The sequence below is a fragment of the Marmota marmota genome, unplaced genomic scaffold (assembly GCF_001458135.2).
Source record: "Marmota marmota marmota unplaced genomic scaffold, marMar, whole genome shotgun sequence".
Lineage (NCBI taxonomy): Eukaryota > Metazoa > Chordata > Mammalia > Rodentia > Sciuridae > Marmota > Marmota marmota.
The window spans coordinates 6,644,366-6,656,752 of NW_026000005.1; positions in this window are offsets into that span (position 1 = coordinate 6,644,366).

A 12,387-nucleotide genomic window follows, 5' to 3' on the forward strand; every position below is an offset into this window, starting at 1 on the left:
GATAGTTAATTGTTAATAAATTGGTTTACAGGCAGGAAATACTGTACATCAGTGTGAGCCAAATGAATGGATTTCATTTTCAAGTTTATTCTTTACTTTCAGCTAGAGAGAACAGAACACAATTTTTGAAAAAAAAAAATTCCAGATGAGCAGTTTTATTTTTTTCACACACCTGCTTTATAATATTTAGCATACCTAGAGTAAAAAGGTAACCTGCCATCATTACCATGATAACCATTATATGAACATCACATCAATATATTTAGGGACAAAAGAGATGCTTGAATGGTGAACTTGGACCTAAGAAGTTCCTGATGCTAGGAGATCAAATTAAAAGATTTTTAGGGTTTAATGGGCTACAAGAAGGCTTACAGATCAAAATGTCATGCAGTAAGCCTGTTGGGGACAGGGAGTGCTATGGATATCTATGAGATGATCTGAACTAGAAGACCACCTGGAACTCTTTTTTGTTTGGGTACTGGGGATTGAAATTAGGGGCACTCAACAACTGAGCCACATCCCCAGCCTTATTTTGTGTTTTATTTAGAGACAGGATCTCTCTGAATTGCTTAATGCCTTGCTTTTGCTGAGGCTGGCTTTGAACTCTGGATCTTCCTGCCTCAGACTCCCAAGGGATTACAGGTGTGGACCACACCTGGCTTACATGGAACTCTTATCCGGCATTCTCCAGACTGCTTCAGAACCTTTTCTGTTTTTGAATAGGAAGACATCCACAGTAGACTACAGCAAATAAAATAGGTAAAATATTTTCCAGACACTATGCTAGTGTTAGCAGTAGGTACATGACTTTCTTTCCCACTCACTTCCCTCACTTCTGAAAATAAAGCCCGAGATCTGAGGTAGAGAATAAAAATGGAAAGTTTTAACTAGACTGTGACTAATTTATTCATCTCAAATTGATTCATTAATCACTGGTTTGGACTAAATTTAACTGAAAGCAGTGAAGTTATCTATCATTAGACAGACTTGGGAATCCAAGTCAGAAATTAGAAGCCCATTCTAAAAATAAAGAATAGCCTGCCTTCTAAATTTGAATTAGTGATTGAGCAAGTTACACCTCTTTCAGTCAACTGTGGAAAAAAAATTTTGAGTGGAACTCAAGAAATAAAGTGGTATCTATAAGGCAAGGCTAGGATCTATATCAAGACAAATATTTTACTTAATTCAGGAGAGAATTAACCATGATTAAGAGTTACTGGGAAAGATATAATTGAGAAAGAGTTCTTGAATATTCAGGAGGAATAAAAAATGTTTATTATAGTGAAGTTTCTGAGAAACCCTGAGGGGGGGTGTGGAATTCAGGAAACAATCATTTACTGTCTTTATAGGAGATGGTAGGGTGGGTTTAAATATAGTTTTGCAGAAACAATAAGCAAATGATATATTTAAAATCTCAAAAAAGTATTTGATTTTGTGGTGTTCAGGAAATACAGAAGTCACTCAATCCATCTTAGGAAACTGAGACTATTTTAATAATACATTATCTGTAATGATTTGCTGTTAATTATCATTAGAATATTTTCCAGCTTAAAACAAATGTTGAGTGACCGAATAGTGAAATATATTACTTAATATACAAGGAGTATTTTCAAGGTGCGCTTATTTTTCATATTTTACTGTCTATCACATGTAAATAATATATATAAAATAGATGCATTTTGGAAATTTCTGTAAATATAAAGGAACATTAATCCATTCTTGATTATACAGATGTATTCCATTTGTAAATTTATTAAGGAAGGTACTTATAATTGGCCAATTATGGATGGCATTGGAAAAGATAATGCTAAGTGATATTAGCCAATCCCCCCAAAACAAATGCTGAATATTTTCTCTGATATAAGGAGTCTGACTCATAGTGGGGTAGGGACGGGGAGCATGGGAGAATTAGATGAATCCTAGATAGGGAAAATGTGGGAGGGAAAGGGAGGGGACAGGGGATTAGCAAGGATGGTGGAATGTGAGGGACATCATTATCCAAAGTACAGTATGAGGACTCGAATTTAGGGTCAACATACTTTATATACAAACAGAGATATGAAAAATTGTGCTCTATATGTGTATAAGAATTGTAATGCATTCCACTGTTGTGTATTTAAAAAATAAAATCAATAGAAATATTTAAAAAGTGTGTTATATGTTAATATAACATTTAAAAATCAAAACTAACTTCACAGCACAGAGAAATCACAATTGTTATTTAGACTTTTCTGAGTATATTTTTATTGTACAAATAATTTTTATCAGAGATTGGAAACTATATACACTGGAGCTAAAACCAATCACTATTTCTATTTGGAACACTTCCATGTTTATTTGTCTATACATTAGTTTTAGTTTATTTTACTGCACAACAGAAGAGTAGAGTAGATGGGAAAGATAATTGCATGGTCCACAGAGCCAGAATGTAATTACTATCTGACCTTTATAGAAAATTTTCACCAATCAGTGTTCTACCTACTTATGCATTATGCCCAATATAATAGGGACATAAGTAATTTTAACCTCACTTTTATAATCTATCCTTCTGTAAGCTGTTATGTTTTCCAAAGTATGATGTTTATATTTATCTCTTTGAAAGTTTTCAATCTAAAATATATTCTGCTGATACTAGACTATTATTCAATCTGATATTAGAATAAAGATAATTAAATAAAATTCTATCTGATATTATATTTAACCACAATAAGATATTAGAAATAGAAGTTGATGTCTTCTTATTTCATTTTCTTGTGTATCTTTATTGCATTACACTTCTTTTGGTCTAATTTCAGAATTTCTTTGCAAAGTATCATATTGAATTTTAATTTTATATAAACTAAATACCTCTACCTGTAATAGACAAATTTAACTCACTCAAATTTATTCTGGTTACTGATAATTTTGAATTTAATATTGATAGTTTGGATCCTTTTACAAATACTTTTAAATGAATTGATCTTGCTTTGTCTATGTAATGCTGTTTTTTTTCAAGTTGTTCAAATACTGTGTGTGTACTCTTTTGACAGTTGTTTTTAATGTAGCAAGACATGCATTTTAGCTTATATTTCTTTATAAATTTCTAGAGTTTGTGTGTATCCTCAATACATAAACTTCTAATCATGAACAATAGCAAGATTTTAGAAAAATATTTTCCCCTTTAACTTTCTTATTCCCTCTTTGAGGTCATCTGGTGTTTTATTTTCAAATTATTATTTTAAAAATGATCAATAATTGGGCTCAATTAATTTTATTTTATTTTCAACATTATTTCTCCTATTTCAGGGTTGGTTCTTTTTGGTAAATTTTCCTAAATAGGTTCTTCAATCATAGAAGAATGTGATGAATGTATGTGACACAAAATTATTTGTAAAATACAATAATTAACATATGATTGTTTCTTAACTGGCAAAGCTAATAACACTTGGGGTCTGACTGAGTATTATGTGTATGTTCACATATGTATTTGTTTGCCACATTTATAAGTATTTTAAAATAATAAATGTACAATGATATATACTTTAAAATGTTATAATAGTGATATTTGCCTTCACAACATTTATCAAGAATGTTAGTTAAATCTTTAACTAAAGACAGTGACATGTAATGAATGATATTTTCTTCATTATTCAAAATTCCCAAAGTTCTTCCAGATAAACATGAAGGTTTTGTTTTCACTTGATGCATTTGAGTATTATCATACATAATCTAGATTTATTTTAAAAATCTGTTTTTTATTCCAATTTATAAAAGATGATGTAATTGCTTGGAAATTTTGTAAACATGATCAATATTGATGGTTTAATCTGAATATATATGCACACTAATTATTATCTTTAACATGAAACCACATTAGGTCAAACATTAACCTATTGAAAGTACTGAGAAATCTAATAAAATGTCTGTATCAGGGAAGATATTTGAAATGTTTTATTTTAATTTCTATTTTAAATAGAAATATGAGCACATTAAAAAGAAATTTAAGCCATTTATATTAAATTCTCTATATTTATATTGAAAGTTAAAACATGAAATTTTCACAAAGTACAAATCTCTCTCTTTTTACATTATTGTGAGATATAAAAACTGAGGAAATACAATTTTTCTAAACACTTTTATATTTCTGACTGGGTAAAGTGTAAGGTAATGTCAATTAAAGGGATGGCCTAAGTAAGAGATAAGTGACAGTAGAATTTCCATAGTAGTCTTTTAGTAGCAGAATCATTAAACATAATCATGTGTTGTATGAGATAATCATCATTATGAACCAAAATTATCTTTATAAATTACTATATTTGATCATTAGTAAATTTCAATATATATAATATGAAAGGAGTAGGAAATATTTATGAGGTCTATATTTATATTTATAACTTTTGCAAAGGACATCTTATAATAAAAGAAATTTCAGTCAGTAACCATCCTCACCCTCTGAAACTATGGGTGAGATCTATCTCCTGTAAAAGTTGATACCCATGAAAATAGAGAGAAAATGGGCTTTTGTGAATTAGAAATTAATAGGCATTGCAACTAATGTATGCCATTATATAATAAACTAATTGATGAACATACAAGATTATGTATAAAGCCTAGGAATTATTTTTACTCAGAGGAAAGTATCCCCTATTGTATTATGGAGAATACCAGGTATCTGTGTTCAGAACAATAAGAACTTTGTTCCATTGACATTTTTGCCAGGAGAATTTTCAAAGTAATTAGAGCAAGTATACAAGCATACAGAACTACTTTTACAGTAGTGGCACTTTGCTGGTTTTCATGTGATAAAACAGGTTATGACACCATATTTAGTAACTAAATAAAACATGCACAGTACATTTGAAATTTAACAGCTATTGAGAGTTTAATTATCTAAACAATATGGAACTGGTCTTGAGATTTCAAATGAATTCTAAATCATGTCCCCAGAAATCACATTTGAACAGGAAGATGCTGATTATCCACTGGTGGTAATCAATCTTTTTGTGTTCTCCACAAAATTGTGAATACAAGAATTTGAGTGGCATAATTGAAGGAATTAAAAGATTCAAAATGCAACACAAAAGAAGTCAGCATTAATTATAGTAAAATTAACTACCAAAGTATAGAAATGTCTTTTCCTGTCTATCAAACCATCTAAGTTAATGTACTATTATGTGCTTGGTTGCCCTTCAACAATTTTATGTTACTGTTTGAATTAAGCCATTAAGTTACCTAACTTCCTTAATGTGAAACTTGAATTCATGTTGAGAAAGTTTGTTTCCTGATTAAGTAGACTTTCTAAATGACAGTGAAGAAAGAAAGCTATAACCCTAAACCAGTTGCTTTATTTTTTTTTCTCATATTTTTCTTGAACATCTTCTAAGAATTAATATGAATGTCAGTGCAGGCAGCAGTACCTGTCTGATTGAGTGATTTGACATGAAATGATACATCTGCCCCCTACCATGCCCCATCCTTGCATTTCTGATAATTTTTTTTTTTTTTGGTTTAGTTATACTCTCAAGATGAGAGAAAACTATAATAAAGTAAATCTAAAATATTAGATCAGAAAAAATCCTTGAGAGAAGGTAGGAGTTGACTGTTTTTGTTGCCGTCATGTTAAAGAAAAACTAGCCTGCAGGAATAGATGAGAGAAAAGAGGGCTTGCCAAATGGTCTTGAGAGGAGTGAAGATAGCCGCTACGTGTGGCAGAATGAGTATGCACTCCCAGTGCAAGATTACGGATCATAGGAATGCATACAATGTACAAAGAGCTTCGGTCTCAGAGTGGGTATTTCAAGTGTGAAAGTCTTTTAACACTTAGACTCTGACTAATCTTGACTTTATATTTTTTTAAAAGAAATATACTGAAGTATATCAGTAAAATATTTTTTAAAATATAATTTCTGTATTAAAAAACACAGAACCACAAAAATTTTCAGAAATAAAAATTCCTCATCACTAAGAAGTGATTAATAAAAAATTAGCTTATTTAATTTAAATTTCTCTTAGTTTTATATATAAATATGTTATATATGACTTAAGGTTATAATAAAACCAATAGATAATTAAAAAAAAAATCTCTAACCCTCACTCTCATCCACCATCACACAATTATATCTTCTGTGTCTTTTGTAAAAGGTTTAATTGTGTATACCTTATCATAGCTTATATATAAGTACTGGCATAATATGCACAAGACAAAATGGTCTTTGAGTTGTATTTTATAAATTAAAAATATAGCTTAGCTTAAATATCTTTGTTTCTATATGTGCATGATTTTTTTTTCAAATAGGACCATGTTTGAAGGTAACAAAATCTACTTAACCAGTCCAATGTATATGATTATTTTGGGAAAAAAATATGATGGGCAAAATCAGTAGGAATTATCAAGTGAACATTATAAGACAAAGTGAGCCAAGTGAAGGATTTGGGGTCAATGGACTCTGTGTAATACCTGTTTTTCTGGCATTTGATATATTCAGCCATGTAAGTGTTTTGCATTCAACTGCTGGTTCCCCACTCCATAAAATGTTAACAGCATGTGAACTACTGTGACTTCTGCATTATTTTGATATTTTTCTAATATAAATTGAGTATGAGGAATTCAGCTGGCATCATATCAGCATTGACTATATGATTTAGTTCTAGGAATTAGTCATGGTCAAGAGGCATAAGTGTTTATAATTCTAATAAATAATGCCAAATTCTGTCTGTTTGTACCAAATTTCACTCTGCGACAAAATATAAAAATGCTATTTTTAAATCTTTAGCTAGAATGTGTTACCAAGTTTTTTCATGCTTTTAAAATAACTTTGGCTGACTGTGTAACACACAAAGTCCTCAAGTTGGGCTTTTTTCTGTTAATAATCCAATGGGTGTTCTTCACTAAGTTCTGAAGGTGGATACTCCCTAGCAGAAAGCAAAAATAAGACTGTTTCCCTTGGTAAGAGACTTCATATTTATGATTTTTTGTTTCTCCCAGAAATTCATTTCTCTAAATCTCTCAGTTTTGAGTGTTCTGGATATCTTTTCACAGGAAAAAAAAAAATGCCATTTCAATATGCAAATTCAAACCTTTAATTTCAGAAAATATTCCAAAAGTTATGTTCTTGAAATTTTTTTTCTTTTACCAGAAAGTATAATTAATGCATTTTTAGGGTTTCTTTTAGGGTTTCTTTTTAGGGTTTCTTTTCTTGTCTATTATTTTTGTGAAGAAATTTTTAACACTTTTTATAAATGTATCTGTATATACACATATGTTGAATATCATTTGGTTTCCAATTTTTTGAAATAACATATAAAGCTTCTGTGAATATTTGTATAAGTCTTTTGACCTATATGCAGGTATGTAGTGTTAGCTCCATTATGGTCCAAACTGGTAGTTTGACCATGACTATTGACTAGTACTCCAACGTATTTTTGAGAAGTAATTTCTTCCCAAGGGGATTTTTCATGTTTCTGCCTATTGATTTGAGGAATTTGTTTATCTATTGTGCACAATTTCATCCACTCACCGAAGCTTCACGACAGGCACAGGGTTATCACCAATTGGCCAGGCTGGTGATATGGCCTGGTTTCAAAGGAGCTAGCTGTATCAATAACTAAGAAAACAGCAAAGAAACCACGCAGCACACAAACATAAGCTTCTAAGGCAGACGGTGTGGTGATCCAAGAGTCAGCTCCAACGCTGGAAAGAACAAGAGAGTGAGAATGCCTGAAACCTTCTATTTATTGGGAAAAAGGCATTTGAGAAAGTTCCACCCAAATAAGGCAAGGGATTGGATTTCAAAGGGTGTAGTCTTGCTTGGTGATGTCTTTTGGATAGCAGATTGACTGACAACTTGGAAAGCCATACCCATCTCAGGTGCTGTGTGGGATCAAAGGCAGAACGAGAGAAAAGGCACACATAACCTACACCACATAGCCCAATCAGGAAGTAAGGTCAGGTCAGTCTCCTCATATGCTCAAATGCGCATAGCTCACACACACAGGCCATGGCTGGTTTGCGACCCAGGGTAGCACAGGAAACTGGAGAAGGATTTGATTATGACGCAGACTTCGAACGGGCAGCATCCTCCACCTTGGGAAAGTCATTAAGGACTGCTTGAATTCCTTTCTACTCACCTCATCTCTCTATGGAATAACATCTTTCAACTACCAAGGGAATGGTAGGAATATTTGTCTCTCTCAGGGAACAGGTAAATTCTCACTACAACTGATGAGAAAATATAAGCAGAGAGACAGACAGACAATTACACAAACAAAAAGTACTCTCTACCCCATATGAGAGGCACAGAAAAAAAAGTTCTGACCCCGATCATTTGTGATTGTCTATCATGTGTCAAGAAAGGTGGAATTCCTGAGAATTCCTCCACCCTGAAACGTGGAGACATTTCAGTTTCCAAAGACAGACAACCAGTGCAGGCCCCCAGCTAGCAAGCACTGGATGACAGCTACAGAAGCACAAATAGTGAGAGAAAGAGTAGTAAAATGATTTTCTTTACAAACACAATCACAAAGGGAAGATCTACAGCTGAAGGTGGAACAGATATTGAGAAAACTGCCCCAGCAATTCAGCCTCCACCATAAACTACAAGGTAGGAAGAGAGGAATTTGAAACCTACAAAACACTGAAAGTAACCATGGCAACAACAGGGGAAAAAATCTGCTTGATTCCTTGTAAAATTGACTCAAGCCCCATATTAAATTTCTAGAAAAAGAAGAAATTTGAAAATTTCCAGTGGTAAATGTTTTTGTTTTGTTTTGTTTACCTCAGTCTCTACAATTTATACAAATGTCTTACTTTCAACCAAACATAACAAGATCCATAGAGAAGTAAGGAAATAAACTCCACAGTGTCGATACATAAAGCAAACAACTGTATCAAACTTAATGTTTAAAAGATCCGTATGAACAAGGGAATTCAGATTGGCTAGATTCATATGCTAAAGATAAGAGGCACAGATGAACAATATGTATAAACATAAGGGGAATATAAACAAGGCTTGGAAAATTTCCATAAAAACAACTAATAGAGATGCTAGAAATGAAACATTCTGTTACAGAGAGCACTTAAGTAAAAAAAGAGTTAATCAAGGAGCAGTGAACATAAGAAGAGGTGATATAACTTGATAAAATGTAGAGAAAATGTTGAAAAACAATTAAACCCAGAACATCTAAAAGCTGAACTACAATATGAAGTGATCTAGCATATGTGTATCTGGAATTCCACAGTAAAAAGAGAGATAGTGGGACAGCAGTTATATTTAAAGAGATAATGACTGATTATATTTTATAACTAAAGACACTGAACCAGTTTCACATATTGGAAATGGAGAAATAATTTAGTGCCTATATTCATAGTCTGTGTGTTCATGTAGAACCTCCCAAAATAGTTACAAAAAAGCTGCTAGACCTAGTAAAGTGATTTAAGCAAGGTGGCAAGATATAAGATTAATATATAAAATTAAGTCATATTCTATTTACTAGCAACACACAATTGGAAATTGAAATAGAAATGCAATGTATAGAATAAAAATCTAAAATATTAAGGGTGAACTTATTTAATTTCCTTAGTGAGAAACTGGACTTCACATTGAAAAGATTTGTCTAACTTCCCTAATGCAATAATAGGCTTCACAATGAGAAAATTTTAACTTCCTACCTAGAAGAAAATTCTAAAGCATTATAAAAAACAAAAAACAAAAAAAAATTAAAAGTCAGTTGCTGTATTTTCACATATTTCATATATTCTGGAGTACTCTTTTGAACTGTTGATCATAAAGACAATCAATAGTGCAGTCCACAATGCCAGTCCAAAGAGCATGATGAAATGATGTCCACTAAAGATAGCCTAGAAAATAACCTACCTAGCTACATGTCACAACCTTGACTTTCTCAGAGTCTCACTATTGATGGGTCATTCAAGTTTGACAATGAATGTCTTTGTTAAATGAGAATATGTATGTTAGGAAGTAAATTGTGAGAAAATAACTGCAAACTGAATAAAATAAAATAAAAACCTAAGAGGAAACAGGGTTTGATGATTTTCAGTAATGTGAAATTGAAAAATTCAAATGCATTAAACATTATGGAATGTATAAATGTATTAAATCATGGCACCCCATTAATGTGTACTATTCTTATGTTTTATCATCTGTCAGTTATAAATAAATGTAATTTTAAATTATAAATAAAATTAATTTAACTAATTTTTAAATAAATTTCATGAATTTATAATAGGAAAAACAAAAACAAAAATGTCTATAGAGTGAGATAACATTAGGTATTATAAAAGTGTATGGAAAGGGAGTATGATGACAGGATTTGATGACAGAGAGATGTGTTCATAGTTGTTTCCAAGCCAGTCTTTTTCTCTGCTGTCTTACTGCTGTAGTCTTCCTTTTTTTTTTTTTTTTTTTTTTTTGTTAACCTCTATGTTTCATACTTTGGCACATTCAGGGGAGGCAAGGAAAGCTGTCAAAAGGTCCAACACATTTTAATGTCATTTTTTCTGTTAATGAAGTTAGTTTCTCTATATCTGACTTTCTTACTTGCTTAAATGTTTACAAAGAGGCAGGGTTTTGATTTCATATTGTGGTTTGATTTTTATAATTCATTCATAGCTGTTGCTATTGTAACTTATCAAGTTTTCTATGGTCGTTTATGCAGTTGGGTTAGTTTATTACCTACACATATAGATAGAAACATAATTCCATTGACCATTTTGAATTCAAGAAAAATATCATGTGATCATATGCTTATCTGTTAGTTGGTAAGTATTTCTCATTGATTCATAGTATTTGATGTTATTCAATTCACTTCTTAATATTTGTATTAGTTCATTGTAGTTATACATACTGCTGAGGTTCATTTTGACATAATCATACATGCATGGAACATAAGATATTCCACTACAATTCACTTTTTTATGTTTATTTCCTGACACTACACCACTGCCTTTTATTATTATTATTATTAACAAAAATAGTTGGATTTTTCTGAATAACTTTTGCAATAATATTCCAATTTAGGTAAGGTAACAAAACATTGTCTTAAGATGATTCATTTTCAGAATCTCAGTGTTACCTTGAACCACATATTAGTGCTTTCTTCAAGTATGGTTTGTCTATGTTCTTTGATAACCTTGTTTCCTATAATATTTTGAAGCCTAACATGTCTGTGGAGTACTGATATCAGTCCTATATACCCCACTAACAAAACCAACTGTGGCATGTATATTTTCTCTTTAGGTTATACACATTTTCTGAAATCTGACACTGAGCAACATTTTCATAAGGAAAATGAAATAAGGCTCTCGGAGGCTACTTGTTTTTTGTTGTTGTTGCATTCTTTTTTTCCGGATCTTGCTTCTCTTAGGAAGAACATGCATACTCTCTGCAATCCAGGGTAACATCTATTCTTAGTTTTGTTGCAAAACATGTCAAGAATATTTGTTAATCTCATGTCCCTCTTAGTATGCTGTGATTACAATAGGAAGTGAGCCTGTGGATTTGTGCAGCATTGACATTATAAAGCCCAATACATTCCCTTTTTATTTTCTTTGTCTGTTTGCTTTACGTATTTTCACACCATATATAGAATTTAACACTTCTATATCTACTTTTTAAAATTAGAGGTTTGAGTAATTTTCTTGTTTTAAAAACTTTATTACAAAATAAACTATCTTGCAAAACTCTTTTTTTAATCAATGAAATTTCCTTAGTCTTAAGGAAACATTACAGTAAACCTTTAGGTTTAAAAGAGAAACAGCTTACCTGGAAACATTAAGATAGAAATTAATTTTACTTAATCTATGAACAATATTTTGATACAAATATATAATTTTTAGTGTGTGTGATTTAACTTCACATATTTAAAAAATCTTGCAAATGTCCATATATAGTTGAAAAATGTGGCAAGACATTTCAAGAATAAAAGATATTATGGTCAAATATGTGGGAAAAATGTTGAAGATTTTGGTCTCCTTGCATACATAAGATGCTATGTAAAGTAAAACTCTTTAAACTGGTTAAAATACTATTTTCTTATTTCCTAAATTTAAAAGAAAAATATTTGTTGCTTGCCACTACTATTTGGAAAATAATAAGTTCAAAATATTTGAAATTGGTTTCAAGAAGTGTCTGATAGGACCATAGTAAACATCCCTAGTATAGTATAGGGAATTTCATGATTCTAAATGACTGTAATCTTGATATTTAATATAAGTAAATTGAAATCACTAATATGTGTAAATGATATATTTATATTTTGATTGAAAGTTTTTATAATTCAAAAGAAAAGTGATAATATAACAATTGTGAATAATGAAGGGAAGAATATATTTGCAGAATTTTGGGTTGTGCAATGAAGAATTTTATTTGTTTCACTCATATTAAATAACTG